General features: G+C 44.0%; 1 long non-coding RNA gene across 1 annotated transcript in view; it reads left to right on the top strand.

Annotated features, from left to right (window-relative positions):
* Positions 1–738: 738 nt before the first annotated feature.
* The window catches only part of LOC109552600 (uncharacterized), a 65983-nt gene continuing 54298 nt past the window's right edge, over positions 739–12423 (top strand). The window contains exons 1-2 of the long non-coding RNA XR_012325101.1: positions 739–798; positions 10783–11407. This is a non-coding gene — a long non-coding RNA (uncharacterized lncRNA). The remainder of the gene's footprint in view (positions 799–10782; positions 11408–12423) is intronic.

Below are 12423 nucleotides of genomic sequence, written 5' to 3'. Positions count from 1 at the left end.
TGTGGCCTCTCCCGTTGCGGAGCACAGGCTCCGGACGCGCAGGCTCAGCGGCCATCGCTCACGGGCCCAGCCGCTCCGCGGCACGTGGGATCTTCCCGGACCGGGGCACGAACCCGTGCCCCCTGCATCGGCAGGCAGACTCTCAACCACTGCGCCACCAGGGAAGCCCCAGGGTCACATTTTTTAAAGCACAGGATTTAAAAGGTGGATCTGTTATAGCTCAGTGCTACCTGCCCATCCATGCCATGGCTTAAAATTGGCTCCAGCCCACCTACCTTTCTGGCCTCAGTTCCTACCACTCTCCCCTTTTCTCTGGCCAGTGTCTCCCCATCCCAGTCACTTGCTAGGGCATGAACGTATGTACTTCCTTCACAAAACTGTTCAAAATTACCTTTGTCGCCTTCTTTATTGATTGTCTCACCATTCATTATTTTGTCCCCATACCTTAGAGCCATGCCTCATGTAGTAGGCTCTTAATATATATGTATGAGAGAAATGAATTTTGGCTACCCATTTTTCAGGGTAAATTTCCTTCCTCGAATGTTTCATGGTCACATGAACAAATGAAGGAACCTCATTACACAGAACCAAAAAAAAAAAAAAAGGGAGGAATTTAGCAACAATTAAATAAGTAAAGACATTACATTTAATTTTCATGACTCACGCACAGTCTTTCATCATCTCTGACCTTCCATGAGGTGGCTCAATAGCCATTCCTTTGACTAGTTGGAGTAGAGAATTTAATTAGTGAGGCGCTGCTTGCCCTTCCCGAGGATGGAAAAGGTGGTCTGACAACAGGTAGGATATTCAGTCTTCTTTCTTCTGTTTCTTCTGGGGCCCAGAAATTTGGAATCTACTTGCTGTGCTTATGTAAACACATTGGATCCCTCCCTTGGGTAGTTTTTGACAAGTTTTCTTTAAGTAAGAGAATAAGACTAAATAGTTTTGGTGATGACATCCATCCAGGGGGGAGTAGCTAAGCAAGCATACATAGGTGCTTAAGATAACCAACGTGTTCCTTTTTTGTTGAATGTTGGTGCCCTACGTATAATAGACTACTGCTCCCCCACCAAAGTTTTTTATTGCATGTCCTTCAGTAAAAAATTCTGAATATACACTCCCAATGTGTATTCTTTTAGTAGAGATTTTGAAAAGAAGAAATAGGAGCTATATTCAATATCTTGTCATAACCTACAATGGAAAAGAACCTGAAGCTGTACACCTGAAATTAACACAGTATTATAAATCAAATATAGTTAAGTTTTTAAAAAGAGGAAATAGAAAATGGAGATGCTAATACTTTCTTCCTATATCCAATGGATTGTCCTGTGCACACCATTGTGGAAACTACTGGGACAGACGACTTTACTTTGCAATACTCTTTTTGATTGATTGATTTAGGTTGTGCAGGGTCCCAGTTGCAGCACGCAGGATCTTAGTTGTGGCATTTGGGATCAAGTTCCCTGACCAGGGATTGAACCTGGGCCGCCTGCATTGGGAGCGTGGAGTCTCACCCACTGGACCACCCAGGAAGTCCCTACTATGCAATACTCTTAATACTGAGGTATAATTTACATCCAATAAAGCACATAAATCTTAAGTTCAGGGGCTTCCCTGGTGGCTCAGGGGTTAAGAACCTGCCTGCCAATGCAGGGCACACGGGTTCGAGCCCTGGTCCGGGAAGATCCCACATGCCGCGGAGCAACTAAGCCTGTGCGCCACAACTACTGAAGCCCACATGCCTAGAGCCTGTGCTCCGCAACAAGAGAAGCCACCACAATGAGAAGCCCGTGCACCGCAACCAAGAGTAGCCCCCTCTCACCACAACTAGAGAAAGCCCGGGCACAGCAATGAAGACCCAACACAGCCAAAAATAAATAAATTTATTTTTTTAAAAAAAAAATATATATATATATATTGCCAAACAGTCTTGCCACAGTGGTTGTACCGTCTACACTCCCACCAGCGAGAGAGAGATTGCTCCACATCCTTGACAACACTTGGAATCATCAGTCATTTTAATTTTATTATTTTTAAAATTTATTTTTATTTTTTAAAATGTTTATTGGAGTATAGTTGATTTACAACGTTGTGTTAGTTTCAGGTGTACAGCAAAGTGATTCAATTATACATATATTGATTCTTTTTCAGATCTTTTCTCATATAGGTTATCACAGAATATTGAGTATAATTCCCTGAGCTATACAGGAGGTCCTTATTGGTTATCTATCATATATAATAGTGTACGTATGTTAATCTCAAGCTCCTGATTTATCCCTCCCATCCACGTTTCCCCTTTGGTAATCATAAGTTTTCTTTTGATATCTGTAAGTCTGTTTCTGTTTTGTAAATAAGCTCATTTGTATCATTGTTTAAAAAATTAGATTAGGGGCTTCCCTGGTGGCACAGTGGTTGAGGGTCTGCCTGCCAATGCAGGGGACACGGGTTCGTGCCCTGGTCCGGGAAGATCCCACATGCAGCGGAGCGGCTGGGCCCGTGAGCCATGGCCGCTGAGCCTGCGCGTCCGGAGCCTTTGATCCGCAACGGGAGAGGCCACAACAGTGAGAGGCCCGCGTACCGCAAAACAAAAAAAATTAGATTCCACATATGAGTGATACCATATATTTGTCTTTGTCTGACACTTCATTTAGTATGATAATCACTAGGTCCATCCATGTTACTGCAAATGGCATTATTCCATTCTTTTTTATGGCTGAGTAATATTCCATGGTATATATGTACCACATCTTCTTTATCCATTCCTCTGTAGATGGACATTTAGGTTGCTTCCATGTGTTGGCTGTTGTAAATAGTGCTGCAATGAACACTGGGGTGCATGTATATCAGTCCTTTTAATTTTAGCCATCCTAGTGGGAGACCTTACAATACTCTTGATGAAGGGGAAAAAATGCCAGGACAAACATCTTGTCTTCCATTCTGGCTTATCTCCCCTCCCTTTTCCACTTGAGATTTGTGGATGAGTTAAATCCACAGTGTATCTGCATATCTCAGAGTCGAGTGGCCATCACACTATATGATTTTAACCAGGATGCACAGCAAGATTCTAAATCTTAACTCACAACAGCTAAGTCTTACCATAAACTTTACAAACGATTAGAGAGCTACAAAGTGGGGTTTTTTTTCTTTCTGGCACTCTTTACATATTCAAAAGCAACCAGAAAACAAGAACCTGTGCTTCTAGAACAACCAAGGCTGAATGTTTTTTTAAAGGAAATAAAGAAATTTCTAGAGCAATTTCTCTTTTTGAACTCTCCTTCCAACATCCATAAGACCGAAGAATACAACCTCTAAACTGACTTTCCCTTGGTAAGTAATCCTACAGCTTAAACAAAAAAAGGTTTTATTGAGATATAGTTCACACACCATAAAATTCACATATTTAAAGTATACTATTCAATAGTTTTGAGAATATTCACAAATATAAATTTATTTATTTATTTATTTTTGGCTGCCTTGGGTCTTTGTTGCTGCGCGCGGGCTTTCTCTAGTTGTGGCGAGTGGGGTTTACTCATTGTTGCAGTGTGCGGGCTTCTCATTGCAGTGGTTTCTCTTGTTGCAGAGCAGGGGCTCTAGCGCGCAGGCTTCAGTAGTTGTGGCACGTGGGCTCTAGAGTGCAGGCTCAGTAGTTGTGGCGCACGGGCTTAATTGCTCTGCGGCATGTGGGATCTTCCCAGACTAGGGCTCGAGCCTGTGTCCCCTGCACTGGCAGGTGGATTCTTAACTACTGCACCACCAGGGAAGTCCCCACAGTCAATTTTAGAACATTTCCATCACCTCTAAAAGAAACCCCATACCTTTTAGCTATCATCCCCCTATTCCCCCTCCCAAACCCCACCCACCCACAAGCAACCACTAATATACTCTCTGTCTCTATGGAATTGCCTATTCTGGACATTTCCTGTAAATGGAATCATACAGTATGTGGTCTTTAGCGGCCACGAGGTTCATCCATGTTGTAGTATCAGTACTTCATTCCTTTTCATGGTGGAATAATATTCCATGGCATAGATAGACCACATTTTGCTTATCCATTGATGGAAATTTGTGCTGTTTCCACCTTTTGGCTATTATAAATAATATTGTTATGTCCTATAGCTTGTGTGTGTGTGTGTGTGTGTGTGTGTGTGTGTGTGTGTGTGTGTGTGGTACGCGGGCCTCTCACTGTTGTGGCCTCTCCCGTTGTGGAGCCCAGGCTCCGGACGCGCAGGCTCAGCGGCCATGGCTCACGGGCCCAGTCACTCCGCAGCACGTGGAATCTTCCCGGACCGGGGCACGAACCCGTGTCCCCTACATCGGCAGGCGGACTCTCAATGCACTGCGCCACCAGGGAAGCCCTGTCGTATAGCTTTTTAACCACCTTGATACTTTGAGGGGGTTTTATTATTTTCTATATGTATACATATTGGCTTACTCATTCTTAAGATATCAGTTAAGACTCTATGATCAGATTTTTTTCCACTCCCTGTCTTGTCTCTGGGAGCGATTCTCTGCACACACCATATGCTGTTTCAAGTCTTTGCTCCCATTCTCTCTTTGCCTAGTTAACTCCCACTCATTCTTTATTACATGACATTTACTCAGTATCCAAGTTCCTTGAATTACTTAAGAGAATATCTTATTTATATGACTATGCATCTACATATGAAGTGTTAAGATAGTCCTTTCATTCAAAGAAATAATATGATGAATCAGGAGAAATGGCATGATCTCAAAACCAGGATTCTTGTCAACTTATTTTTTCCAGTGCTCTTTATATAGACTTGATTTTTTAAGTCTGAAAGGATGTTACTCATAACCCATACTATATTTCATACCTCAAAAGAAGAAGTGGTAATTTACAAACTTTCTTCCTCTTCTTCCCACCCCATAATATCACATGCCCTGTAGTTGATGATGTTTTTGGTCACATGGAGCCAGAATATCTAGGAAAACTTTTGTCATCAAATGATATGAATGCATATGCTGGTGTTTCAATCTCTTTCTTTCTAAAATGACTCTTCACCAACCACAGTATACAACACTGATTGTAATAGTTGAATCATTCATAAGTTTGCCATGTAAAAATAAGAATTCTGGGGCTTCCCTGGTGGCGCAGTGGTTGAGAATCCGCCTGCCAATGCAGGGCACACGGGTTCGAGCCCTGGTCTGGGAAGATCCCACATGCCACGGAGCAACTGGGCCTGTGAGCCACAACTACTGAGCCTGCGCGTCTGGAGCCTGTGCTCCGCAACGAGAGAGGCCACGACAGTGAGAGGCCCGCGCACCGTGATGAAGAGTGGCCCCCGCTCGCCGCAACTAGAGAAAGCCCTTGCACAGAAATGAAGACTCAACACAGCCAAAAATTAATTAATTAGTTTTTAAAAATGTTAATGTAGACATAAATGAAACAGTTGATAAATTGCACTTCACCAAAATTAAAAAATAATAAGAAGAAGAATTCTGAGGAATTCCCTGGCGGTCCAGTGGTTAAGACTCCACGCTCTCACTGACAAGGGCCTGGGTTCAATCCCTGGTCAGGGAACTAAAATCCCACAAGCCATGCAGCGTGGCCAAAAAGAAGAAAGAAAAAAAGAATTCTGCATTCTGCATGCTGATATATTAGTGGGTGACCTTTTCTCAGAAAGTTCCATGCTTTTGGTTCAAACAAGTTTACTGGTGGGATTTTTCTATATTTTCATTTTTACTTCTGGGCTTAGCGAGAGTGAAAAGAAAATGTAAGTGGTGAGGGTTGTATGGAAGAGTGGAAAGAGGAGATCTTAAGAGGGAAAGGAAGAAAGAACCAGAAGGATGAAAGCCAGCGACAAAGTTATGCTGTCACATCATCTTCATCCAACCTCCTCGGTTAGGTCTCTTGAAAGGCAGTGGGAGAAAACTCAAGTTTCTCTTCTATTTGCCCCAAATAGCTCTGTATTCATTTTCTAGGGCTGCCATAACAAATGACCACTAACTGGGTGCTTTAAAACATCGGAAACTTATTCTCCCACGGTTCTGGAGGCCAGAAGTCCAAAATTAAGGTGTCAGCAGGACCACATTCCTTCCAAAGTCTCTAATGGAAAATCCTTCCTTACCTCTTCCAGATTTTGGTGGTGCCAGGTGTTCCTTGGCTTGTGACAGCATCACTCCAGTCTCTATCTCCATCAACACATGGCCCGCTCCGTGTGTCTCTCTGTCCTTTTCTGTCTTTTATTTATTTATTTATTTATAGCAACTCTGTGCGGCTTGTGGGATCTTACTTCTCCAACTGGGCCTGGCAGTGAAAGCACCGAGTCCTAACCACTGGACCGCCAGGGAATTCCCCTTTTCTGTCTCTTATAAGGACACTTGTCATTGGATTTAGGGCCCACCCTAATCCTGTAGGATCTCATTTTAATCCTTACCTTAATTACATCTGCAAAGACAGTCTTCCCCAGTAAGGTCACATTCTGAGGTTGCAGGTGGACGTGAATATTGTGGTTGGGGAGTAAGGGGGACACTTCAAACCACTCCAGCCTCCTGAAATTCTACTGCTTCTGCCTTTGGATAAAGTGTGTACTCCTTTAAGTGAGAGTGAGCTCTCTACTTTGCCACTGATAAGAAACAATCATTTTATCCTTTTTCTTTTTTTGGCCGTGCCTCACAGCTTGTGGGATCCTAGTTCCCTGACCAGGGATCAAACCCGGGCCCTCAACAGTGACAGCGTAGAGTCCTGACCAACTGGACCGCCGGAGAAGTCCCACAATCATCCTACAAATTTTTTTTTTTTTAATTTTTTTGGCTGCACTGGGTCTTCACTGCTGCTTCTCTAGTTGCGGCAAGCGGGGCTACTCTTCGTTGCGGTGCGTGGGCTTCTTACCGCGGTGGCTTCTCTTGCTGCGGAGCACGGGCTCTAGGTGCGCCAGCTTCAGTAGTTGTGGCACGTGGGCTCAGTAGTTGTGGCACGTGGGCTCTAGAGCGCAGGCTCAGTAGTTGTGGAGCACGGGCTTAGTTGCTCCGCGGCATGTGGGATCTTCCTGGACCAGGGCTCGAACCCATGTCCCCTGCTTTGGCAGGCGGATTCTTAACCACTGCACCACGAGGGAAGCCCTCATCTTATAAATTTAACTGAAGTAAACTAAGGTACAGAAAAGTACGGAAATCGTCCTGGATTTTCACAAAGACAACGTGTCTACGTAATAAACACCCAAATCAAGACACAGAACATTCCCAGTATAGATTAGGAACTATGTTCTTTCTTCTTTTTCCATTAAAGAAAAAATTTTGTGGTAAAATACACATAAAATTTACCATCTTACCCATTTTAAAGTGTGCGGTTCAGTGGCGTTAAACACTTTCACACTGTTCGGCAACCATCCCCACCATCCTGCTCCAGAATTTTCTGTCTTGCAAAACTAAAACTCTGTCCCCGTTAAGCACTAACTCCCCATTTCCCCAGCCCCTGGTAACCACAATTCTACTCGTGTGTGTATGAATTTAACTACTCTAGGGAACTCCTGTTAAATGGACTCATACTGTATTCGTCCTTTTGTGACTGGCTTAGTTCACTCAGCGTAATGTCTCTGGCTGCATCCATGTGGTAACACATGTTAGAATTTCCTTCCTTCTTAGGGCTGAATAATACAGGAACCATATTCTTTTGAAAGGTGATGACAACCTCCTTCTGATTTTTATGGCTAAGTGTTTACTTATTTTCATCCCTGATTCTGATTAGTAAACAATGTATGTTTCACTAATGTTTTCCTCCTTGGTGATTACAGAGTTCAGTTTTTCAGGTTTTTAAACCAGAACCTAGCCCTCCGCTCTGGATCCTGTGGTTTTGGCCGCGTTACCCAATCTCATGTGCATTTTAACTATCCCATTGTGTGTGTGTGTGTGTGTGTGTGTGTGTGTGTGTGTGTGTATGTGTGTGTGTGTGTGTGTGTGTGTGTGATAAAAGTCACATGATATAAAACATACTATTTTAACCATATTTAACTGTACAGTTCAGTGGCACTAAGTACATTCACGGTGGTGTGCCACCCTCACCGTCATCCATCTCCTGTAACTATCCCATTACATCTACAGAAAAGCTGAAGAATCAACAGCTTCCAAAAGTGGATACAAGTAACCAGCAGGGCAAGTCTCAAAAGCCGATTTTTTATTCCTCTTTCCTTTCCCTTTCTTTGCAGCTGGCTCATAAGCAGAGCCCAAAGGACCTTGGCAGTACTTTAGATTTAACTCCCTGTCCACACTCTGAAAGTCGGCAGGATTCTGTTTTGTTTCCTTTTATTTAAGCGCACTTACTCATTGTTTTGGAAATACCTCACATTCCAGGCGATTCAAGACTTCTTGAATAAACAGCTCACCTCTTTAGAGAGAAGACCCGTTGAATATATGAAATCCCAGCTGAGTCAATAAAAAACCACCAAGATGTGAGGACAGAGAGGAAGGTAACCCCATGTCCCTATTAGAGATTCTCAGAGGAATACATCCTAATTAATTTCCATCATGGCTAAGGCCCTGCAACATTTATAGACAAATACAGCACCTTAATCAGCATGGGTGAAGGACCGGGTTCCCTTAAGCCATCAGCTGTGAAACAGGTTTTTACCGTAGGCGACTTAAGTCATTTATTTTAATAGTTTACACATTACACAATGACTTAGGACTAAGTGCCAAGAAATATAGTAAGAGCAAGATCAAATCCAACCACACTTCAATTATTAATCTCTAATATTAGCCCTTAAATGCCCTTATAAAAGCCCATCCAGCTGCATTATCCTTTTTCTGAAAGCTTTCTGTCTGTGGAGTAGAGCAGGAAACGGATACGGCTGTGTATGATCAGGCCACTGACCATGGCTGTTCTCTTTCTCTCTGTCCATTCCCTGCCCGACCAGTGCCTGCTTCACCCACACCCTACGCACAGGACTGACCTTCCTAAGTACTTGTCCCAGGCCCCAGCTAGTGATTGTTCTTATCAAAGGGGCGGTGGGGGGCGTGCCCCTCTGCTAGTTTCCCTGGCAACTAAAGAGCCCACGTGAGGTCAATTCTCCTATAACTGGTAACCTCCCCTGCCCCCCAGGAGCGAAGACCGCCACCATGTCCTGCCCACTGACCGCTGCACAGGTGGGGTGTCGCTCTAGGACCTTGCTTCAGATGTGTAAGCTCCCCCATCCATTGAACCATTGATATATCTGTAGCTGACTCCAGGGTCTTGAAGCTGGGGAAGCACAGGGCTTGTTGGCCCGTGGGGTGCAGCCCAACAGGTGCCAGAACTTTCCAGAACCACAGAAAATTGAGGGAAAGGGGGTGGAGAGGGATCCACTTCTATCTTCCTCTGCTTTCTCCCAGTCACAGCCTAGTGATTCAGAAAAGTCAACCTGACTTTGAAAAGGGAAGTGCTCACTTTCACCGCATAGAATTGACATTTCACACAGAGAAAGCATGAGTTTTTCACAACGTTTGGTCACATTTCAGTGCTCTATGCTAAGCTCTCAAAGCCCGAGAGAAGCCACACAAACTCAGTGGTGTGGATAGCGATTGCATCTTGCCTGCAGTGCGCAGGGCCGACAATCCTATAATTATTTACATACTGCACCTAAAGCTAGTCCTTCCCTGTTTTTGAAATACTAAGATTGGCTTGAGACAGTATGAGACCTGGGTTCATCTTGGGGATCACACACACACACGCACATACACATACTCCTTACCTAACCCTGAGATTTAACTGCACTTGAGAATTCTTTATCATTAGCTGTCTACCTACAAGCTGAAAAGGTTTGTTTCTTTCACTTTAGCTGTAGCAACTCATTACGCTATCTTTTCTCTCCAGGGAGAGACGCACGAACATGGCTACTGTTAGTCGTGTGATTCTTGCTCCCATTTGGATAAAATCAATACCTTTGCCTTGATTTTTCAGAACCTTCTTTGGAGTCTTTTGGCTGCCAGTAATAAAAAACCTAACTAGAGCTGGCTTTAAGTAAAGAGGGCATTTACTATCTTGCATAATCAGAAGTTCAGATATTGAGTTCCCAGAACTTGCCAATGATGTAATTGAGCCCAGGTTCTTTCCATCTTTGCACTCAGCCATCCTTTAATGTACTGGTTTGGCCTTAGCTTGTTTCCTCACAAAAGGACTCAGCTGGGACTTCCATGCTTCCACTGCAGGCGGAGACCCCGCATGCCGTGGTGCGACCAAAAATTTTTTTTAAAAAGGGGGGGGGGGGGGCTTCCCTGGTGGCGCAGTGGTTGAGAGTCCGCCTGCCGATGCAGGGGACACGGGTTCGTGCCCTGGTCTGGGAAGATCCCTACATGCCACGGAGCGGCTGGGCCCGTGAGCCATGGCCGCTGAGCCTGCGCGTCCGGAGCCTGTGCTCCGCAGCGGGAGAGGCCACAACAGTGAGAGGCCCGCGTACTGCAAAAAAAAAAAAAAAAAAAAAGCGGGGGGTGGGGGGGTGGCAGGCCTCAGCTGCTCCAAACATTACATCCTTAGGCAAGAATTTCCAAAGGTCTTTTTTTTTTTCATTTGAGGTGAAATTCACGCGACATAAAATTAACCATTTTATAAGTAAACGATTCAGTGGCATTTAGTACCTTCACAGTGTTTGCAGCCACCATCTCTATTGAGTTCCAAAACATTTGCATGACCCTGCAGAGGAGAGCTCATACCCACTCAACAGCCATTCCTCTCTCCCTCCCCTCCGATTCCTGCGAAACCACTAATCTTTCTGTCTCTAAGGATTTGCCTCTTCTGGACATTGGAATCATACAATGTGGGGCCTTTTTTCCTTTTTTTATTTTGGCCAGGCTGCGCATCATGTGGATCTTAGTTCCCCAGCCAGAGGTCGAACCTGTGTCCCACTGCAGTGGAAGAAGCGCGGAGTCCTAACCACCGGACCGCCAGGGAAGTCCCAGTACGTGGCCTTTTTTGTGGCTTTTTTCACTTCATCCAATGTGCTCGAGGTCCATCCACGCTGTAGCATGCATCCGTACTTCGTTCCCTTTTCTGATAGTCCATCGCGTGGATATGCCACATTAAGTTTATCCGTTCAGCTGCTGATGGATGTTTCGGCTCTTCCTACCTTTTGGCTCTTGCGAACAGTGCTGCTGTGAACGTGCCTGTACATGTATTTATTTAAGTAACTGATCTTCAGTTCTCCAGGACATATACCTAGGAATGGAATCACTAGAAAATTTTCTGAAACACATCCCTAGACTTCCCCTCACATCCTATAGGTCAGAATTGTGTCACATCTCTGAGCCTACAGCAACGTCTTGGCAAGGAAAGTGAAACCACCACGATTGGCTAAAACTAATCAAGATTCACACCCTGAAGCTGGGTGAGAACCCAATCACCTCTGAAGGGCATGGTCACGTGGAAGAGGGCCATTTTCAGGAGATGGTGACCTTGAGTGTGAATGTCATGACACAGGTAGGCAAGTTCTCTGTCAACCATCCCTCCCCGTATTGTGAGATCAATTTGTATTCTGTTCCAGGGTGTGAACCTTACTGTTCTACCTGCCAAGCAAGCTTTCCTTTGGGGATTGTTTGTTCTGCAAACATCTGTCTTAAGGAGGAAGTGTGGGAACTAAGGTCATGACAAACAGCATGTCAGACGATGAAGCCTGTGTGAAATGGAAGCTCTTAAAATATACTAAAGGAAGGACCCTGGTGGATCCAGGGTGTGCTTCCCTTACGGCACCTTTGAAACACTGGGAATGTGTTTCAAGGAACTTCCATTTATTTAACGTTGTCTAGATTCTGGTTTGTGTACCCAGATTTGCCTTTGCCTCCACCACCAAGCCGTGTGGAATTCATTTCTTTGTCTATTCCACAAATATTTCTTGTGTGTCTACTGTGTGTCAGGCATTGGGCAAGGCAGTCGGGAGATGATGGTAAGACAGAGAGCCTTAGCTCCTGTCCTCATGGAGCTAACAGTGTGGTGGAGGAGATTGAGGTTAAACAAATAATTCTGCAGCTCATTTTATTTATTTATTTTTATCTATCAATAATTACTTTTTTCTTTTTTTAAATTGAAGTATAGTTGCTATAAGTTACAAGTGTACAATGTAGTGAGTCACAATTTTTAAGGGTTATACTCCATTTATAGTTACTATAAAATACTGGCAATATTCCCTGTGATGTACAATATATCCCTGTAGCTTATTTTATACCTAATATTTTGTATCTTTTACTCCCCTACCCCTGTATTTCCCCTCCCCCCCTTCCCTCTCCCCTCTGGTAACCACTAGTTTGTGCTCTGTGAGTTTGCATCTTTTTTTGTTATGGCAAAATTTTTTCCTTTTTATGACTGAGTAGTATTCTACTGTGTGTGTGTGTGTGTGTGTCTGTGTGTGTGTATATATATATATATATGTAATATCTTCTTCATCTATTCATCTGTTGATGATCACTTATGAACATTGGGGTTATGCAGATCATTTTTAA

The sequence above is a fragment of the Tursiops truncatus genome, chromosome 13 (assembly GCF_011762595.2).
Source record: "Tursiops truncatus isolate mTurTru1 chromosome 13, mTurTru1.mat.Y, whole genome shotgun sequence".
NCBI lineage: Eukaryota > Metazoa > Chordata > Mammalia > Artiodactyla > Delphinidae > Tursiops > Tursiops truncatus.
The sequence above is the reverse complement of the archived record's forward strand: the minus strand, read 5'-3'. Positions and strand labels throughout refer to the sequence as shown.